The sequence below is a fragment of the Microtus oregoni genome, unplaced genomic scaffold (assembly GCF_018167655.1).
Source record: "Microtus oregoni isolate MIOR12 unplaced genomic scaffold, Mior012 000011F_ref0000422, whole genome shotgun sequence".
Classification (NCBI taxonomy): Eukaryota; Metazoa; Chordata; class Mammalia; order Rodentia; family Cricetidae; genus Microtus; species Microtus oregoni.
In genome coordinates this window covers 38,434,033-38,455,130 of record NW_024543070.1, presented here as the reverse complement: position 1 = coordinate 38,455,130, position 21,098 = coordinate 38,434,033, and positions in this window count along the sequence as shown.

Below are 21,098 nucleotides of genomic sequence, written 5' to 3'. Positions count from 1 at the left end.
GTGAGCCACCACCACTTGCTCTGTTTCCTTTTTTAGACTGATTTAACCTCGTATAGCCTAACGTGGACTTGAACTCGAAGAGATCCATCTGCCTCTGTCTCCCAAGGGTGGGGATTGAAGGTGTGTACCACCACTGCCTGGCCTCTAAGGCTAATTAGTGTGGCTAGTTCAGTACTCTGACCTTCAGACAAGCTTCATTTGTTAAAACACAAACAAAATATCATCACAATCTATCAATAAATATGCCTGTTTCTTTTAGATTTTCCAATTTTGTGAAGTACAGGTTTCTGAAGTATTACCTCATGATTGTCTGGATTTCCTCAGTGTCCATTGTTATGTCTTCCTTTTCATTTCTGATTTTGTTAGTTTGGATATTATCTCTTTCTGACTTTTGGTTAGTTTGGATAAGGGTTTGTCTAGCTTGAAGATTTCCTCAGAGAACAAACTCTTTGTTACCTTGATTCTTTGTATTGTTCTCTTTGTTTCTATTTTATTGATTTCTGCCCCCACTTTGATTATTTCCTGTCATCTACTCTTCTTTGGTGTGCTTGCTTCTTTTTGTCCTCGAGTTTTCAGGTGTGCTGTTAAGTCATTAGTGTGAAAGTTCTCCAAATTCTTCATGAAGGCACTTAGTGTTATGAACTTGCCTCTTGGTACCACTTTCATTGTGTCCCATAAATTTGGGTGTGCTGTGCATTTATACATTTCATTGAATTCTATGCAGTCTTTAACTTCTTTATTTCTTCCTTAATCCAGTGATAGCTCAGTAGAGAGTTATTCAGCTTCCCACACATTTGTAGGTTTTCTGTGTTTTGTGTTATTGTTAAAATCCAGCTTTAATCCATGATGGTCTGTTAAGACATAGGGGGTTATTTCTTTTTTTAAAAAAATCTGTAGAGACTAGCTTTTTGATGGAGAATGTGGTCAGTTTAGAGAAGATTCTATGAGGTGCTGAGAAGAAGGTATATTCTTTTGTGTTTGGGTAAAATGTTTTGTAGATATCTGTTAGGTCTAGTGGAGTAATAATATTTTTTGGTTTTGTTATTTCTTTGTTTAGTTTCTCTCTGAATGACTTGTTTATTGGGGAGAGTGGGGTATTGAAGTCTCCTACTATTAATGTGTGAGGTTTGATATGTAATTTAAGTTTTAGTAATGTTTATTTTTTTGCTTTTGTTTGTTTGTTCATTTGTTTTGTTTTTACAAATGAGGATATCCTTGTGCTTGGGGCATATATGTTCAGAAGTATCTTGGTGGATTTTTTTCCTTTGATGAATATGAAATGTCCTTCTCTATTGCTTTTGATTAATTTTGGTTTGCTGTCTATTTTGTTAGATACTAGCGTGGATACATCAGCTTGCTTCTTTGGCCCATTTATTTGGAAAATATCTTTCTAACACTTTACTATGAGGTAATATCTGTCTTTGATTTTGAGGTGTATGCAGCAGAAGAATAGATCTTGTTTTCTCATTCATTTTGTTAGCCGATGGTTTTTATTGGCAAATTGAGTCCATTGATATTGAGAGATATTAATGACCAGTGATTTTTTTTTTTGTTTTTTTGTTTTTGTTTTTTCAAGACAGGGTATCTCTGTAGCTTTGGTGCCTGTCCCTGAACTAGTTCTTGTAGACCAGGCTGGCCTCCAACTCCCAGAGATCCGCCTGCCTCTGCCTCCCAAGTGCTGGGATTAAAGGCATGCACCACTACCGCCCAGCTATGACCAGTGATTGTTAATCCCTGTTATTTTTTGTTGGTTTTTTGTTATTGTTGTTGGTGTGTGTGTGTATATATGTTTCTTCTTTGAGTTTTGCTCGTATGGGATAATCTATTGCCTGTGTTTTCATGGGTGTAGCTAACTTCTTTGGGTTGAAATTTTCCTTCTAGTACCTTCATTGAACTGGAAATTGATTAAATTTGACTTTGTCATGAAATATCTTGTTTTCTCCATCTATGGTGACTGAAAGTTTTTCTGGGCATAGTAGTCTAGGCTGGCATTCATGGTCTCTTAGTGTCTGAAAGAGGTCTGTCCAGACTCTTCTGGCTTTTCGAGTCTCCAATGAGAAGTTGGGTATAATTCTGATAGGTCTGCATTTATATGTTACATGACCTTTTTTCTTTGCAGCTTATAATATTCTTTCTTTATTCTGCATGTTTAGTGTTTTGATTATTATGTGGTGAGTGGACTTTTTTTCTGGCCTAGACTACTTGGTGTTCTGTAAGCTTCTTGTACCTAGGTATGTTCTTCTTTAGGTTAGGAAAATTTTTCTTCTATGATTTTGTTGAATATATTTCCTGGGCCCTTGAGCAGGAAATCTTCTCCTCTTTCTATTCATATTATTCTTAGGTTTGATCTTTTCATAGTATCTTGGATTTCCTGGATGCTTTGTGTTAGGAATTGTTTAGATTTTCTTTGATCTTTGACTGTTTTCTTTGACCAATGACTATTTTCTTTATTGTATCTTCAAGACCCAGGATTCTTTTTTTCATTTCTTGCATTCTGTTGATGATGCTTGCATCTGTAGTTCCTATTTATTTACCCAGGTTTTCTAATTCCAGAATACCCTGTTTGTGTTTTCTTTATTGCTTCTATTTCCATTTTCAGGAAATAGAAAAACTGTCTTAAACAGCTCTATTTGTTTTCATCAATTGTTTGTTTTTTCTTGGTTTTCTTGACACTCTCTAAGAGATTTATTGATTTCCTCCAAATTTGTTGGTTGCCTTTTCCTCCATTTCTTTTGAGGATTTTTTTTCATTTCCTCTTTAAGTATCTCTATCATCTTCATAAAGTTATGTTTAAGGTCATTTTCTTGTGCTTCCACTATGTTGGAATGTTCAGGCCTTGCTGTTGTAGGATAGCTGGGTTTTGGTGGTGACATATTGCCCTTTCTGTTATTGGTTGTGTTCTTACACTACCATTTAGGCCTTTAGATTTGGGGTGATTATCGGTCTAGGTGTTGATTCCTATGTTTGTCTTTGGTGGATGTGTGTTTTGTTCCTTGGTTTCTGTTCCCTCTCTGGTTTTCTGGCCTAAGTAACCAAGGGTTCTGGTGACAGATGAGTCTTTAAGGCCAGTAGGGTATCTCTTCTGGGGTTTGGGATGGTCTTAGGTCACTTGATTGAGTCTGGCCTCTAGTAAAGTCTAATTTTCTTGGGTCTCTAGATCTGGCCTGGCCTCTAGTAATGATCGAGTCTTCACCTGAGGTACCTAGGACAAGCCTGGCTCCAGGTAGAGATGCTAGGGCTGTTCTTCTGACTAGTGTGTGTTGTACATGGGCTTATGGTATCTGTTCTTCCAAGTGGTGTGGCTTGTGTCTGGGCCTATGGAGTCAACTGGAGTTCTGTGTAAAGGTGGTTGTAGCTGATGTATTCTGTGCCTCAGTGGCTGAAGTCTACTTGGGTTGTGGGCAGGACCCAGCAGCAGCAGAGTCAGGGACAAGCTGGGATGGTGTTGACTGGGGGAATGGTCACGGGGTCGGGGGCAGAATCCAGGGAAGGGTACAGCTATGCCAATAGGCGGTTCACTCTCCATATTGGATTTTTTGACTGGCGTACTCTTCTGCAGGTCTTGTGCAGGCAAACCATGTCTGCTGTGAATTCATGGATGTGACAGCCATGTTACATCCACAGGATGCCATTTCATATCCTCCAGCTCTTCCATCACCCTGATCTTGAACTTTTCAATCCTCACATGATTTTTGTCTACTGGGAAGCTCCACCCGTGTTATTGTCCCTGCCACTGTTACTTAAATAACCAAACTCCGTGCGTGTTTTCATGAGGCAAACACATCCTCTGGATCAGAGCTTACTCCTCACAGATACACACTTATTCCAAGGATAGGAAGCTGCAGAGAGGCTCTTTCAGATTCTCAATCCAAAACCAGTCTTTGCATGAAAAATGGTTAACTGTAAAATAACTAAAAATTTAGTATACTTATTTTTAAGAATATAGAGGGCTGGGAAGATAGCACAGTCAGTAAAAGACTTATCTTACAAGCACAAAGACCTATGTTTAGTCCCCAGAACTCAGTATAAAATGATAGGTATGAAGCACATGCCTGAAGTTCCAACTCTGGAAAGACAGATACAGGGATCCTTGAGGCTCATGGACCAGCTAGTCTAGCATGTCAGAGAGACCCTGTTTCAAATAAGGGAGATGAAAGGGTAGACAGTGTCTGCAGAAAAATACCGAGGGTATTCTCTGGCCTTCACACGCATGTGTATATTCATTTGCAGAAGTGTGTACACGCAAACACACAAACACATATATAAATACATATAGAAATAATCCTAAGCTTTCCTGAGACTTGTACTGTAATAAAATGCATTACTTTTTTGTGTATTCAGAAAATCAACAGTCACAGTCAGAGAACTACCCATCTCGCACAACACACATACACAATTCACAAATCTACTCAGCTATATGAAATCTTTAGAAAAGAATATGTTTTGACTGCGGGGATGGATTCAGTACGAACAGAACCCCGAGGCACCTAAGAGTTTAAATAATGGTTCCTAGTCCAGGGAAGGAAAAATATTTTTCCTTGATAGCATTTTCTTATAGTCACAGCATTGAAATTACTTTTTCAGAATCCTGCCAGTGGAGACTTATCGTGTTTGCCATTGCTGTACCATAAAGATAAGGACGGAAGCAAATGCTATTTGTGAGCCGAGAGGCAGCAAATTGGTACTATCGTTCACCACACAGTCTACTAGTCCTGATTTTTTTTTCTTCAAAGCTGAACCGGAGTTTTCTTTTACAACATTTTTCCTCTTCAACTGCTTGAACCTTTTCTATTGCTTGAACCTTACTTGTTCACAGACCGTTCATGAGAGAGTCATGGAGGACCACTGGGAAAGGGGGTAACAACTTGGGTCTAGAAGACATAGAAGATATCATCGCTAAATTTTCTTATGCAAATTCTAGATTCAGACAGATCATAGACATTAAGGCATTTCAGTATAGTTAGCATCATCCTTTTCTCAGATGCAGGCAAATCATTAGAACCTGCACAATACCCCATAAGCCGTGTATCACTGGGGTTTTGGTGACAGGCAGATCATCACATCAGAATCTGGACAAGACCCCATAAACTGTGTGTCACTGAGGTTTTTGTGATAGGCATAACCAGATTTGGAAATGTTTTATGGAATGAAGGTTTCTGATAAGTCACTCCTGTCTCCAAGTTCTTGAAACTTGAACTGAACAACAGGGCTTTTCCTGGCTGCCTCACCCCTCCACCAGGTAGGGCAGCTTCTGGGTGCCTATTGCTATTTATGCACTGGAGCAGTCTGTGAGCTTACTTGTCTTCAGTCCCCGATTCTTAATCAGTCAAATGCTCCATAAAAGCAGACTCATCATATTGCCCTGCCTGCCATCACATTCCCACTTCTGGCTGTGTCTGGAGGGTCGGGAAGTGTTTGCCAGACGTGTGAGTGAATAGACAATAGAATACCGCATATTCCTTTCTTACATCTGCTGTTCTAAATCTGTGTTCTCAACCTTCCTAGCACTGCTACTCTCAATACAGTTCCTCATGCTGTGGTGACTCCCAACCATAAAATTGTTTTCACTGTTCCTTCATAACTGTAATTTTGCTACTGTTATGAATTTTAATGTAAATATCTGATATGCAGGCTATCTGATATGTGGTTTGTGACCCACAGGTTGAGAACCATTGTTCTCAATGGTGAAAAGAGACTGAGTAATATTTTGCTATTAGCTGCCTGGGCTCTGTCTCTTAATGGACTAGGAAGTTTCATGTGGTCCCAAAAGCCCTTCCACTCACCCACTTGCCCTCCTTCTTCTGAGAAGGCAAGTAGATGAGGCTGAGCTAGCTGTAGCTGTTAATCTTACTTTTAAATATTATGACTGTTGGGCCGGGGGACTGTTCGGTGGGTACAGAACTTGCTGCGTGAGCCCCCAGGTGTGAGTGGAAACTCAGAAGCCATCTGAAGGTGGAAAGAGAAATCCGAAAGCTTTGCTTGGACCTCCACAGGCTTGGAGCACAGCACGTGTACTCCAATGCACATCACGTACACATAAATCAACAATACGTAAATTAACTAATGTAAGAATCACATACAATCATTGCACGGCACAAAGAATAAGCAAGCATGGTAGACTGTGCCGAGCACCTTTCGCTTTGCTGACCCGTGTGGCCCCAGGGGATGCCAGACCTCATCCAAATATTCAGAATTTCAACATCTTTCTTCGTAAGTGACCATTCTATCTTCTGTATCAAAGGGAAAGGTAAATTCATATAAAAGACTTCAGTGGACCCTGTTGTTTATGTCCAGTGATGCCTTCCCTCCCGCAGAGTCACTCAGCAACTCGCAAATGAACATGCAGGAGCTGCAAACAGGGCACAGGGCTGTCACAGGCCGAATTCAGCACTATTTGGTGCTGTCTTTCCTGTTGGTATCAGAACATCCACTTTGCTTTATTATGGTTGAGAAAAGGGGCTCGATATTTCTTTCATAAAGATAATTGTTTCCTTGGGATTTGGGGCTGTTCTCCCTCCCCCTCCTCTGAGATACCTATGTTGCTGGAAGCCGATAAGACAGAGGCACACCTCTTCATTAAAAACTTTAACCTCTCACTAATGATTATATTAATACCCAGCGTGTGATAAACACCTGAGACGTACTTTGTCCTAAACAACACAGCCTTGGAGAACCTTGTAGTCAATAAAATAAAATACCCCTTTCTCTTTAATTAACATATGAAATAAACGCAGCCTGTGACACCTAGCGTGCGGCAGCAATTAAGAGGCATTGCTTAGTTAAACCTCCTAATACCTCATTTAAATATGCAATTAAGGGATAATTGCCTTCAATCAATAAAAAAATTGAAATATTTCGCAGGGGCTTCAATTATTTTTTGCTAGGCTTTCTACTTTACGCTTGGCCAGCACTGAGCCTGCATGCTTCCCTCCTTTGGTTAAAGTGACATAACCCCTTTCTTGGTCCTGGCATTGAAGCCTGCTATTAGCATTGCGAGACGCCAATAGTAATGCTAAGCCCTAGAAATCATCCCTTCCAGCCTCAGCTCAAATTTCCGTGGCTCAGAAATCACCTCTTTCTGGCTTGCCCGAGGTTATGTTCTTTGTTTCAGCTCAGCCCAAAGGCCATCATGTTCATCACTGTGCAAAGGAATCCCTTCGGGGTGCATGAAAATGCAGTCACACAGTCTGCACATACATGTGTGTCCGTGTGACATTCCATGTGCAAACATAGCTTAGAGGGTGAGTGTGAAGCTGACCAGATGCAAGCAGCTCCATCTTGCAAAGGGCAGCTGTGATTATATGAGGGTTGCCTGGGGAGAGTCTGAGGCACCAAGGGTGACCGGTAGATACAGCATTCAGCAATAATCTTCAATAAACCACAAAATGAAAGCCGTGAAGTCACTAGGACCAAATATCTCACCAACAAAGCCAAGGAAGGGTCAGTGCCATCTCATGGCCAAGCAGCAGCTCTATGCTGGGAATACCTATGTTGGTAGCCCAGCACATGTCTAAGCTTCTTTTTCACTTTGATCAAGTAAATTTGATCTTTAAAAGTCAACAACACTTGTTTTCTGAACACTGAAAATAACCTAAGTATATTCTTAGGGTCGGGAGCTGTCTGCGTTACAATTAGGAGTTCACTCCCTAAGACCCTTCCTCAGATTCCTCATCCTCAGATTCATACAACTAATGACTGAAAACAACCAGGAAAATTATAGAAAGTTCCAAGAAAAAAATTCAAATTTCCCATACTCTGAGTATCATGCTGAACCCACACAAAGAAAAGGGAAGTGATAAGTGGATATTGGAAATTTCCAAGAAGTAAAGTGTACGAGAGAGGTTCTGCATGGCCCATGTGTAAACATCAGAAGATAGCATAAAGGATATCGACGTTATATAAACCATGTGGGTGTTGTGTCTCACTAGGGTTCTGAAACTCACCTCCAGAGGAAGCCATCTCTAGCCTCATTTACTGACCTTTCAAAATAGCACCCTGACAGCTACTGGGGGAACAAGAGTCATTTTCCTTGGAGTATGGCCACCAGTGTGTTGCCTGTGCCCCAGTGCTTGGCTCTGTGCCCATGCACATACGGGCAGCATAACTGTTCTTAATGGGTTATGTTCTTTATAATAAGATGCAGGGTATACATGTAACAAATATTTTGTTTTTAAAAAAAAATGAGAGGAAAAAATGTGTATGGAGACCCAATGGCAACCTCAGGAATGGATGAAGTTTGCACAAAGACACAGGTGTGTCTTCCCAAGCAATTCTACTTTGTCTCCCTGGAGAGTAACATTTCCTGATCTCACTCATTTCAACTGACTAAAACTCAACATGTTCACAAAAATTAAAATGCATCAGTATAACCACACACAAGACAAAATCCAACATTTAAGCATTTTTCCTACTCTCATTTCCTGAGAATTCAGGTCCATACGCAGTGATGGTGGAGACAAGCTAGAAGCCTGACATTCTGGTTTAATTGACACCTTGATGTGATGATTCATAAAACACAATTAAGTTACTTGAGATATGTTAATATGTTCTTTTGTATTTATAAGTTTAACATGGAAATTTGATCTTTACTTTTAATTATTTATTTGTTTGTGTATTCTTTGTGCCTTTCACATCATGCATCTCAATTTCATTCATCCTTCTTACAACAGAAAAGGGGAGGTGATGTGGAATTCCCCTCTGAATGCTGTGAGTACCATTGTTAATAAAGAAACTGTGTTTGGCTTGCGCAGTGTAGAATAGAGGTAGTCAGGGAAAACTAAACTGAATCTGGGAGAAAAAAGGCAGGGTCTAGAGAAGTTATATAGCCCCATCAGAGAGAGATGCCAGATAGAAGCTTGCTGATAAGCCACAACCACATGGCAATACACAGATTTATTAATGGGTTAAATTAAGATGTAAGAGCTAGTCAATATGAAGCTAGAGCTAATAGGCCAAGCAGTGATTTAGTTAATACAGTTTCTGTGTGGTTATGTTGGGGCTGAGCAGCCAGGAACAAATAAGTGGCCTCCTCTAACACCCCATCCCTTTGTAATGGACCTTTGCCCCCTGCCTTATGCCCTTGCAACCTCCCCCACAAAATAAAAATAAAAGAAAGTTTAAGAGAAAAGAAAGTAAACCCTTTTATCCATGTATCTTTATTAGCAAGTGTTCATTGCAAAGAGTCATTGGCCTGGTTTGAGGCCTCTGGTTTCTGCTACACTATAATGCTGGGCCCTCACTGGGACTCCCCTTGGATATCCTGTTGCTGTCCTGTGTCATGGAGATCCTGGAGCCTTGTGTCTGTAGGACCAGTCCCTTCACGTATTCCCACAGATCATAGATGAGGTAGATGTTGGGGTGGGACAAGTCACAGGCATGGTTCTGGGCCTGGGTAGTTGCAGAGTTGGTCGGCTTTCCCCGTCCTTACCACCAGGGTGAGCTCACCAGCATTGTCCCAACTAATTCGCCCCTTTCAGTAAGAAGCAAGTGGCAGGGCCAGTTCTGCTTTCCTTCCCTCGGCGTTGCCACTCCTACACCTGGGCCATTAAGGCCAGCTCTACTGGGTTGCCCATTTTCCCTCATGCTGCAGCTGTTGACCGGCAGGACCAGTTCCCCCTAGTGTTGCAGTCAGTGAGAGGCAAGGACAACTCTGTTCAGTCCTATCCTCTCAGCCTTTGGTGGTAACAGGAGCCACAGACATCAACACAGACGGACAGTGCAGCAGGGCCCTGGGACATGGGTCCCAGACATCACCACCGCCCTGGCTGGCAGGCAGGCCACCCACATCCTCATCCCTTTCCCCTCTTCAGATCTGTCTCTCCCCATGGGACATGGGCCACTCTCTCCCTCCAATACCACACCATGAATTTACTTATCGTAATAGTTACTGTGCTTTCTTCTCAGCACCTGAGGGCAGTGTGCCCTGGGCTTCCTGGGAGTCTCCTTGTCTGGCTCAGTCTATAGCGCTAGGCAGAGCCATGCTTTCTCCTCACCACCTGGGGCTGGCTCTGGATACATTATTTTAATGCAAAATTATGTAAATTTAAAGTAGAAACACATGCCTCCTCTATCAATACCACACTTTGATCACTGTCATTTGGTTTTCTATTTGGACTTCTGATATTTTCTATGTCGTTTTGAACATCCACATCTTTCCCATTTCCTTACAAAATTGAAATAAAAATACAAGTCCACTGATCTATTTTTTCCATTTAATAACATTGTAGGTGAGTTTTCAAGTCAATACAGATCTCATTATTTTTAATGGCTGCACAGTATTTGTTTACTAGCTTAAGGTTACAGGCTGCATAGTTTACTTGACTAACCTCTGCAGATGAGCACTTTGGCTCTCCCCCAGCCCTTTGCTATTGTAAGTTATTCAGTAGTGAGCGTTTTCATGTGCACATCTGTGCTTAGTGCTAAGCATATCTTTCAAGGAAATGCCAACAAGTAGAATCACTCAAGAATAGTGTGAAGTTTTGAAGTTTTTATGTATACTTATTAAATGCTGCTTTGTCATTGGTAAAAAACGTGCCAGGCTATCTGGTCAGCCCACTAGTGTGGTGTGCTGGTGCTCTGCTGCCCTAGTTTTAAAGATTTTATTTTTATTTTCAGTGATGGGGTTGGGTGTCTCTACATGTGAGTGCAGTGTTTGCGGGGGTCAGAGCCTTCAGATGCTCATGGAACCGGAGCTACACACTGTGCGAGCTGCCCAGTGTGGGTGCTGGGACCCGAACTCAGGTCCTCTGCAATGGCAGCGTGGAAGCCAAACCTCCAGCATATCCTCTTGAGTATTATATATATTATGAAATCTTTGTGGTCCCAAAGGAATGATCAGTCTCTATTTCTATTTATTTGGATGTATTTATGTAAGTATTGCTTTGTATCGCCAAGTATGTGAACTACCTGTTGTAGTTGCTCAGCGTCTGACTGGTTTTCAAGGGAGCATCATAAACTAGGAAAGTTGCTCATTCGCAGGTATTCCAAAAGGAATCTCATCTTTTATTTTTGTTGGTTTCATTCTTTTTCTCTGTAGCATTTTTTCAAGCTTTGTATTCAGTCAAATTTATCTTTCCTTTAAATATCCGTCTTTAAACAGCTGTCTGCTGTCATTGAAGATGTATTTACATTTTATTACATCTTGAATTGACTCAGAACTGATACAAGTTAGGAATCCAGCTTTATCTTATTTCTTTATAACTGTGTCCTCCCTAGCTAGTTAAAAACTCAATACTGCTTCTCAGACATGGACACTCGCGATACTTGTAGATTTTTCTGCCCGTTCAGAAGACAGTGTTAATATGAATTTTCAATGAGGAATGTTTGTGGGGTCCCAAAGGCTTTGTACAAAACAGCACAATAAAGGCCTGGTATTTACCGTGGGCACTAAGGAATCGTTGCAGGCTGCACAGGCATTCTGACTCTTGAGTGAAATGGTACTGGAAATCAGGTGACACTGCTTGGGCATCTTTTCTGCTTTCGAGGCAGATAATTCCTAGTTAGTCCAGTTGACGCTTCTAAGGACCACTCAGGATGACAGGATGACGGCAATGGGATGGGGAAAAATAAGATCCTGGGCATGGATTCTGCTGTTGAGCACAGAGGGCTCGTGGCCTTGGATGTTCTCACTCAAAAAGAAAAGAAAAAGTGGAGTCCAAAGATGACAGAGACTAAATCTGGGATTGCAAAAAGAGACCAAATCCAGACTGGAAACGTGAAGAGATTAGGAACTAGCTGGGCATGGTGGCTCACCCATGTAATTCCAGTACGTGGAAGGCAGAGACAGGTGGAGACAGGACTGGAGTTTGCCGCTAGTCTGACTAGATAGCAAGACCCTGTCTCAAGAATGTAAACTCTTTGCGAAAGATCCTGAGAACGGGGACCCTGATGCTCAGACTAACCTTCCTCTACTTGCCCTGCACCTTTCTGTTAAGTCTTTTCTAGGCTCCCTGGGACATTGCCTGAGCCCTTTCACCTCACATTGCTTCTCATGAGCTCCGCGCCAGTGTGCCCCCACTGAGCCATTATGTATTGATGGTTTGCCATGCCATACATCACACTGAGTCGGTTCCCACCTCATTAGAACTTCTAGCCTAGCAGGAGAGATGCATGTTAAAACATTGATTTCATCATTTATTTTTTATTATAACAAAAGAGGAAATACTGTGCTGAGAGCCGTGTGGTTACTGGATCCAGCAAGAGGGTCGAGCGGAAAAGGGCATCTTCAAAAGGGCTGGACTCGCGAAGATGAGTGTGAATTAAGTAGCTTGGAAGGTAGAGTGTTTGGGTCAAAGGGGAGGCTGCTAAGGGATAGCCAAGGGCAGGAAGAAGCAAGAATTGAAAGTATGTTTCAGAAAAAGAGAGAACACGTGGGATAGGAGGCAAAGAAAAAGAAAGAAAGAAGAAAAGAAGCAATGATGTCTGAGTGACATCTTGGGGGCTGGAGGGATGCTCAGCAACAAAGAGCACTTTTGCAGAGGACCAGGATGTTGTTAGCATTAGCACAGTAGCCTACCACTGTCTATAATTGCAGTTCTCAGGATTCTGACATCTTCTAGCCTCAGGGGGCCTGAGGCTAGCATATGGTAAACATTCATACATGCATACATACATACACGCTTACATACATTCGGTAAGAACACTCATACACATAAACTAAATAAATCTAGAAAACTACAACCTATATCTTCTATCCATTGAGAGATAAATGAAAATGTGGTACATATACCCGAAGGCGTTTTATTCTGCTTAGAGAAAATGAAGTCTTAAAATTTGCACGAAGAATGGATGGATCTGAAATGTATAATATTAAGCAAAGGGATCTAAAATCCAAAAAACAAAAATGGTGTCTTATCTCTGATATATGGATCTCAGCCTTAAGGTATACATGTGTAGAGATAGGTCAGAGAGTTGCACACATGCATATATACATTGATATATAGACAGTATTAATGGACATGTGTGCGATGAAAGCTTCAAAAGCTGTAAAAGACAGCAAGAGAGGGAAGAAGTAGGCGGCGAGGGAGGATGTGGGGAGGCAAAAGGACTTATGGGACATGGAAGAGAAAAGAGACTAGGCGAGGATTGGGGCAGGAGTGGTGGAGGCAAGGTGTAGCGGTGGGGTGGGGTGAGGAGACATCACTAAGACATGCTGTGTGTGAAATGCTGTTATAGTCTCTACAACCTTGTAAGTCAATTAAGATTTTTGATTCTCAAAACCTGCAGCTTATGCCATAGAGAGAGATGTGCCCCTAAAACAGACTGAGTATGGAGGATGAACCCTGGCTCAGAGTGGTGGCCTATCAGAGCACAGTGACTGTACTCAGCTGTGGACTCTAGAGAAGGTCGGGTCAGGACTCCCAGGCCTGGACTTGTTTGGGAAAATTCAAGGTCTTAAATATTGTTCAAACTGAAGCTGGAAGCAAGTCTTGAGGAAACCCGCCATGGCTAGCTTTGACATCGGCCAGCATCCAGGTTACAGGGCAGCATCCGAGGGGCACGGGGTGTTTCCTCTACACTTTATGGCCTGGTTGAGTATGTGCCAGCTGCCGCCTTGGAGGAAGGAAGCACACAGTTTCCTCTTCCTCCCGCTGAGGTGATTTCAATGCATGCCATTTCTGAGTAAATATCTCAGCCCATTTCTTCCTGGCTTGAATTTACATTGGTTTTTATCAGGCCTCTTCAGTTTATTAAATCATAAAGGTCTCTCAAAAGTCAATGGAGCATATTGCAATTCCCAACAATGAAAGCAAGTCGGGGGCGTATTTTCAGAAGGCGTCTGAGGAGATGAAGCACAAACAGGTGTAGATGGGAGTACGTCTCTGCTGATGGAGATCTGACCACAGACTTGCCTATGTTTTCCTTAAAATACACTACATTTTTATTTTGGTTAATTCTGAAATTGTTTTTCAGTCAGTAAATTGGTATTTGCAAGAGAGCTATCTACCTCCCTACAATCCAGTGAATTGTTCTTCTGATAGTATGGGAGCTAACTCACTCTCAACCCTTCTCAACCTGGCTTTAAAGTGCTTGAATATGTTTGGGAGAGAACTGACAGGTACTTACCCAAACTGCTTCATTGGTGTGTTTAGATGGACTCTGTGTGTGTGTCTCTCTCTGTCTCCGTCTCTCTGTCTCTCTGTCTCTCTGTCTCTCTCTGTCTCTCTCTCTGTCTCTGTCTCTCTGTCTCTCTGTCTCTCTCTCTCTGTGTGTGTGTGTGTGTGTGTGTGTGTGTGTGTCTGTGTCTGTCTGTTTCTGTGTCTGTGTATACACATGCACACAGAACTGGCCCATGTATGTGCGTGTTGGGGTCAGAGATTGAGTTTAGGTGTTCCCCCTGTCACCCTCTACTTATTTTTTAAGACAGGATCTCTAACTAAACCTCAAGTTTGCCGTTTGGGACACTACTAGCTGGTAAACAAGTCCCCAGGATGCTCCTGTCTTTACACCACACCCTGGCTCTCGGGTTACAGATGCCCACTGCTGCACCCAGCATGGGTCCTAGGGATCTGAAATGACGTCTTCATTTTACCCACTGATCCATCTCCATAATCCCTGGGTGAAGATATTTTAAGGGATTTACCTAGATACTAGAAAGAAGCCTTAAGAACACTGGTTGCTCTTCCAAAGGAATAGGCTGTTTCCAGCACCCACCTGGCAGCTCATAACCATCTGTTCACTCTAGTTCCAGGGGATCCAATGTCCCCTTCTACCCTCTGACTGTACCAGTCTTCCCCATATACATTCTACACATACATACGTGGGTTATAACACGTATACACATTACATAAGTAAATAAAGTTTAAAACATGTTTTTCTAATAATTTTAACAATATAAATTTATTATGAACAATATCCAGAAATAGTTAAAGTAAAAATTATTATTCATTCCTCCAAGGAAAATACTAAATGTACTAATTTTCGTCTCTTAATATTGCCCTTTAAATATAAATTCACACTCTAAATACTTGTAACATTTAAAATTGTGCGTAGGGAGGAGTTTTTATCCAGTAGCCGTATATTTTGCAGTAGTGCGCGTGACTGTGTGCTGCCTCACCTTTGGATAACTGCTGTAATAACGTGTGGAGCGGGTTTCAGCACATCTAATGGCGCGATCTTGGAGAGTAATAGCCAAATTATAGAGATGAGGCGCAGATACGATGGAGGACACTGTGCGGGCAGGTTCTCGACATTTGTGCGTGGGACAAACTTGTGCAGGAGATGGTGTTGGAGAATAACAGGAAACGGGAACAGCAAAAGGACGATGTTTTTGTAAGTTGCAAAGTATTGCCGCAGAAGACAAATCACACTATAGATATGTGTTCTGGTTTTTTAACCATCTTGAACAAAAACATGTCTCGTTCTGATTTGGTTAAATAGCAGAACCCATAAACATACTTACTTATATTGAGCAAGACAGTTTCCTGGCTGTTTATGATCTCGCTGTTGACAAATCATAAAAGATTCAAAGTTGCTTTGTGAGTTGAAGAGCCTCCGGATAAAGTTGCCCACAGTGTTATTTGATAGGAGCACGCTGTCCTGGTGGCACAGCTTGGATAGACTCCCAGGCTCAAGACATTCTCATGCATCATTCAGACCTTTCCTTAGATGCCATCAGAAATGAAGCCAGTCCCAGACTCTTCCCTGTGGCCTCCTAACTCAAGGGCTTCAAACTCTTCATCAATTCTGGTGGGTCCATTCTTCTACTTGCAAAGTAATTCACCAGGGTTTTAAGCAAATTGGATAGAGCTAGGTCCCCTCCAGGCGCAATAAAGCTCTATAATACCACCAGTCCTATAACCTACAGCACAGGGCTCTGTCAGTCTCTCTTAGTGTCTTTTCAAAACATGTTGATTCTGGTACCAATACTTAACACTAACTTCTATATACTAATAGAAGTGGGTTGCAGTGGCCCAGGCTTTTAACCCTGCACCAGTGAGACAGAGGTAAGAGGATTTTTGCAAGTTTGAAGACAGGCTAATCACACAGCAGCTTCCAGGTCAGCTACTAAAAGAGAACCTGTACAAAAAAAAAAAAACCCCAAAAACAAAGAAACAAACAAACAAAATGCTCCACAACACAGGATAAAAGTCATTCTTTTTTCCCAAAGAGAAATTTCCCTTAGAAATGTTTGCACCCACAAGAAAACACTGGACGACAGTTCAGGAATGTAGATAAAATATTCAGATCTCTTCCACCAGCACTTAAGACATTAGCTCACACACACATGCATACATGAGGTTACCTACCACTTAACACATTAGCTCACACACAACTTACAACTCATTGTCAAGTGATGTTAGCTTACAAACACTGTTTCTCCCACACTGACATATCCATACACTGTGTTCATCCAACCGTGCACGTGTTCACATATGAATGTGTGTATGCGTGCATATGTCTGCCATTACTAGAATTATGTTTTCTCCATGAGCTTAGCCCATCTTTGGGTAGATTCACCTACAAATAATGGAAAGCAATCTTTTAATCACTTCTATTGTTATAACATTTTCAAGTCATGTCTTCCTTCTGTAATTTTTATGTGTGAATGCAACTGATTTCTAAAACTTAATGTTCTTTGGAAGGCATGGGGCATTGGGACATGGCTTAGCTGTAAAGAGTACATCCAGCTCCTACAGAGGACTAGAAATTGACTCCCAAAACTCAAGTCAAGCAGCTCTCAGCTGCCTTTAACTACAGATCCAGAGGATTCAACACCCTCTTCTGGCATCATACGCATTTAACCACCCCCACATACACACACATACACATATGTTTTTAAATGAAATAAAATCTTTTGAAAAGAAGGTAGAATGCAGAATAAGGGACACCTCCAGATATTCTCTAGAACCTATGAGAATAATGTAACTGGTTAAAAAGCAACTTGGAAGACATCATTAAAGTTATGGGCCTTGAACTACAGAGGTTACCCAGGATTAGATTAACAAACCCAATCTAATCATGTGGTCTCTTAATTAAAAGTAAAGTGTTTTCCGGCTGGGTGGTGGTAGCTCATGCCTTTAATCCCAACACTCAGGAGGCAGAGGCAGGCGATCTCTGTGTGTTCGAGGCCAGCCTGGTCTACAACAGCTAGTTCCAGGACAGGCAACAAATCTACACACACACACACATACACACACACACAAAACCTGTCTCAAACAAAACAAAACAAAGAGTTTTCCCAATTGTGTTAAGAGGAACATGGTGTACAGGTTTTCAGGACGGAGTATGGGGGTCCCTAGCCAAGGAATGTCAGTAGCCTCTAGAAGCTAAAGAATCAATCGTCTAGAGCCTCCAGGAAGGTGCACAGTGTCTACCCCTCATCATCTACCCTGTGAGACCGTAATATTTATAATAAGTTCATGTGAAATCATTAGGCGTGTTGTTAGAGACATTAGATAGAAAACTAATGCGGTTAGCAGTTCTGCCTCCTTGTTCGGTGCTAATCTGCCGAAGTTTCACATTAACCCTAATAAGTCAACTGCTTGTTAATGGCAGTGGTGTGCTTACTCTTTATGTCTGTTTACTTCAGCCTGCTGCCAGGCCTTCAAAACGGAGAAGTAAAGGTGGTGCTTCCCCAAGAGCTAGTCATCATTTTAAGGAACTATCTCCAAATTCCCATTTTGAATAAAATTCTGGCACAAGTTCTTCACCAGCTCAGAAAGTTCCTTCTTCAGCTTGGAGGTCTAAAGTGTCTTCTTGTTTCATTGTGATTCTAAATGCCTGTTAAACTTTATCTTTTGGAGGAATCATACATTTTAAAAATTTTTAATCAGTTAGGTAATAAATAATATTTATGAATTTCCTTGTGCTAAACCATTCTTTGCTTCCCAGAATAAACACAGTTAAGCTCCAGTGTGTTTTTATTCTATCTCGTTCTTAATTTAGTTGCCTATTAGGTTTAATTAATCATTAGACCCTCACATTTGTGTGTGTTAGTCAGGTTGTCCCATAATGCTCCTCTCTTGGGCCATCCCCAAGGTGTTTGTTCTCATGGTGACCACCTCACACACTAGGTTGGCCACTTTCCATCTGCAGATTTTCTGTTGTGCAAAACTTTATGTAAGGCTGTAATGTTTCAGGGTAGCGGAGTGTTAGTGCAGGCCCGCAAACCAGCACACAGGAGGCGGATCTCTGTGCGTTTAAGATCTACATAGAGAGCTCTAGGCAAGACCAGATCACACAGTGAGCATCCTTCTAAATAAAGGAATGAACGGAATACTCTTATGGGACTTCATGATCGAATCTCACCCACAGCTCGTCCAGAATTGCTTCTTGGCTCTTAGTGAAAACACGAATTAGTGGGCCTATCCATCTAATAATCACAGAACTATGCTGGCTTTCTATTTGTCTTATTTTTTTTTCCAAAACTTGCTGATTTTGTCTAATTTTTTTTAACACATTATCATGACTACTGCTAGCATAACTTGTCATCTTAACCCTAGCCAAAGACCTTGGTGCAACTCAGACAGATGCTAGCTGTCTTTGTGAAGTAAATACTTCTATTGCCTCTATTCTCGGTGACTTCTTAGTCAGGTTCACCAGTGATTTTCAGTTTTCCTATGCTTTCAAGAGTGCTGTATTAATCCTAACCATTGTAGCTGGGTTTTCTTTGTCTTGCCTTCCTCCCCTCTCTGAGTCCCTTCTCAGTTTCTATTTATTCTCAAAGCCAGACATTCACCAAAATTCCACAGTTGTGTTGCAACATTGCTTGCGTTATTGTGCAAGCCTTACGTATTTCTTTTAACTTCCTCATCATTTACTTAGGACCTATGAATTACTTAGTAGAGTGGGGTTTTTTTTATTTGTAAAGTATGTGATTTTTGACTCTTGATGTTAACTTTTAGTGTATGCATTTTAACAATGTTATCAGAAGTAATTTGAGTACTATTAAATTCACCCCAGATAAGTGTAGAATTCAATTATTTTTAGTAAATTTATATAAAATTATGAACCAGCACTACAGTCTACTTTCAGGACATGCACTTGTGCCATTTACAGTCAAACTGTAATGATATGTTGAATAACATACATGGTCTGTATGGAGCTGACTCTAAAATGTATTGTTGACGGCTTTATGCCTCTGTCTGCACTGCTTCCTATGCAGCCTATATTAACATGTATCATTATTTAAACAAGCATGATATAAGCTTCTTCTCTCAGCTGGCACGTGAAGAGTGTTCAAAAGCTGCACAGCGTACACAGCCCTGGTTTGCACTTCCCATAGATGGAACCGAAACTGCCTTCCCGTCCTTCCGAAAGTATTAGGGAACCCCTGACTCAGAGAGTGGCTTTAATCACACCATCTCACTTGGCCTAATCTGCCATTTACATCTATTGGGTATTTCACTATTCTGTGGCCTTTAACTGAAAGCACTTAACATTTACTGTGCTCAAATCTTCCATTTGTGTGTGTGATTATACTCGCCCATGATAAACATGAAATTTCTTGTGAATTCGATGCTCGATTTCAATGTGTAGAAATCCTATGAGCCTAACTTAGAGACAATTTTCTAAGAAGAATTTTCTTTTCTTTTTTTTTTTTTTTGCTCTAAAGGACACCATTTGAAAAAAAAAGAGACCACCTTTTTATCAATGTCAAAAGAATGTCAGCTAAAATTCACAGATTCAGCCCAAACAACCTCCCCGTTTCTTACTCCAAGTCCCTCCTCCAAGCCACATGGAGTACTTCAGAGGAGACAGTAGCTTCTTAGGCCATGTTGTAAACTTGTGACCAAACCACGTGTCTATAATTGAATCCCACTGGACTGATTGCTTCCATAGGACCTTCATGCTTTCTGGTCCACCTACCACAGAAATTGCTTTCTTTGCTGTGATTAAACATCATCACCAAAAGCAACTACTGGAGGAAACGGGGCTGGGGAGAGTTTACTTCACCTTACCGCTTACAGTCTATGAGGGGAAGTGGGGGCACAAGCTCCAGACAGAGTCTGGGGACAGGAACCAAAACAGAGGCCACAGAGGAGTGAGTGGGGCTTACTGGTTTGCGCTACAGATTGCTCTGCTTGCTTTTTCATACAACCCAGAAGCACCTTCCTAGCGGCGGCACCATCCACGTTTGTCTTGGTCCTCCTACAGCATCCACATTAATCGAGATAATGCTTCAGAGGCTTGCCCAGAGGCCGAGCCAGTGCAGCCATTTCTCAACTGCAGCTCTCTCTTCCTGGACATCCCTCACTTGTGTAGGTTGACAGGAAATAGCACAGTGGCTTACACTGGCAGTGACTGATTTACTGTAGTTTGGTTTTTCTTAAAGTGTTGCTCCTCGGAAGAAAATAATCCAGAAAAGACAGCACAGACTACTTCACGAAGTTTGAGGAAAATGTAGTCATGTCTCAAGTGGAAAGTTAAACATCTCACAGGACAAACTGCGGAGATCTTTCTTAACTGAGAGAGCGAGCTTAACATGGAGCAAGCGCCCAGGCATTGGTCCACATATTACCCAGCACCCATTCTAACACCAGCACCCAGTAAGCACATTCTTTTCTTATTTTTCCATTCAAAAATTTACACTTCCTCCCCCTCCCCCAATCCCCTCCCACTCCCTCACTCACCCTCCTTACTTCCCTACCCTGCTTGAGAGAGGGCAGGGGGACCCTGCCCTGTGGGAAGTTCAAAGCCCTTCCCCCTACATCCAGTCCTAGGGAGCTGTGCATCTAAATAGACTAGGGTCCCAAAAAACCAGAACATGACTTAAAAACAAGTCCCAGAGCCTTTATCAATGGCTTCTCAGTCAGCCCCCATTGCCAGCCACAATCAGAGAGTCCAGTTTGATCACATGCTCTTTCAGTATAGGTCCAGCTGGATTTGGTGAGCTCCTATTATATCAGGCACACTGTCTCAGTGGGTGAACCAACTCCTCTTGGCTCTGACTTCTTTGTTCATTTCTGTCTCCTCTGCCCTTCAATTGGACCTTGGGAGCTCAGTCCGTTGTTCTGATGAGGGTCTCTGTCTCTATCTCCATCCAGCACCAGAAGAAGATTCTATGGTGATATTCAAGATAATCATTAGTGTGATAGTGGGGCAAGGCCAGTTAAGGCACCCTCTGCTCTGCTGCCCAAGGACCTAGCTGGGGACAT